The 1,600-nt window shown below is 37.6% G+C and overlaps 1 pseudogene; it reads left to right on the top strand.

The window, feature by feature from the left end:
* LOC116081538 overlaps positions 1-227 on the top strand; it is a 2,018-nt pseudogene extending 1,791 nt beyond the window's left edge.
* Positions 228-1,600: the final 1,373 nt, after the last annotated feature.

Genomic DNA, 1,600 nt, shown 5'->3' with positions numbered 1-1,600 from the left:
GACCATGTGTATTCAAGTATTTTTACATGTACTTGGGAAGAATGTTTATTTCATTTTTTTAAAATTCCAATGAAATTTTTCTGATTGGAGGTAGATGTGCTGACATTGAGTACCATGAGCTTATTTTCAGCCTAATGTCTACAGTACAGACCCACCATTGGACAGCAACAATATTTGAAAATTGTAAGGCTTGTGTCCCATTACTTTCAGAGTATGTGGAACCATAGAGGTTAGGGAATGGGATAAAGAGAGTACATTATAAAAAGCATAAAGAACTGGAATATGATGGCCCTGTGTCATTCTGCATCTGGATGGCATCTACATTTTGGCTGTCCCCTCATATACTGTTCTGCAGTATATGGACATATTTTTTTGAAATATAAGACTGACTGAACCTATGAGTGTTTTTGTTTTAGACTGCTATTACTGTTAAGCTGTGTCTTTCTCTTTCTTGTGGAGGTCCTGAAGGCTGATAATATCTTCTCCAAGTACCAATAGCATTATAATTTCCCATAAGTTCCAATAAATCTCTTTTGAATAAGAGCATAGTTGTTTTTATGTTTTGTTTACTGAGTTCTCTGACAACATCATATGTGTGTATTGTAATTTCCCTGGCCCAATAATCTTGTGCCCCCTCTGTTGTCTCTGCCTCCTTCCTCCTCCTAGATCTTTCAGGGTAAATATTGACCCACCATGTTCTTTCCTTGGAGAGACTTTATACTCTTATGCTTCATGAGACCGTATCGAAAATACTATGGATTGTCTTGGAGACATGGCTCAGAGGACAAGAATGCAGGCTTCTCTTCCTGGGGAACAATGTGTGATTCCCAGTACTTACAGCCATCTGTATGTGCAATCCAGGTGTCTGACATTTTCCTCTAGTCTCTGGGAACACTTGAGTCATCTGCACACACTTAAACACAAAAAGCCACATACTTAATTAGAAAGAAATTAAAATAAAAATTTGAAAATGAAAATGAATTCACAAAAACAAATATTAAATCCCTCCAGACCTTGGTAAACTTATTGTGGTTACCTGTACAAAATACAAAGTTCTAAAGGCAGTTTAGCTTGTGATATACATGTATAATCTTAAGAGCCTAGGAAAAGGCTGGGGAATTTTGCATGGTTGTGGTTGAGGGCTTTGGTTCCATCTCAATTATGAATACTTGTTCTGGATGAGGATTTTATTAACTATCCATGTCCTCCATGAAGACTGAAGTGGCTTTCCCATTATGAACAACAAACCTCCATGTTAGGAGACCACAAGTACTTTCTATATGGGAGTCTTAGATGTCATTTTTCATTCTACATTCACAAGGATGTGTGTTAAGGTATCACTTGAAATACCTTCCTCATTCAGTATCCTGCTCCATACTGGAAACATGGCTCACTGACAAAGACACACTACCTTAGAGTAAAAGGCAGGGAACAAGTTTTCCAATCAAATGGTCCTAATGAACAAGCTGGAGTCAACATTCTAATACCCAATGAAGCAAACTTTCAACCAAAAGTTATCAAAGATGATGGCGAAGGACACTTCATAGCCGGCAAAGAAAAACTCTACCAAGAGGAAGTCTCATTTCTGAACATCAATGAC

This window comes from Mastomys coucha, unplaced genomic scaffold (assembly GCF_008632895.1).
Source record: "Mastomys coucha isolate ucsf_1 unplaced genomic scaffold, UCSF_Mcou_1 pScaffold7, whole genome shotgun sequence".
Lineage (NCBI taxonomy): Eukaryota > Metazoa > Chordata > Mammalia > Rodentia > Muridae > Mastomys > Mastomys coucha.
This window is presented reverse-complemented; position numbering and strand designations above follow the sequence as displayed.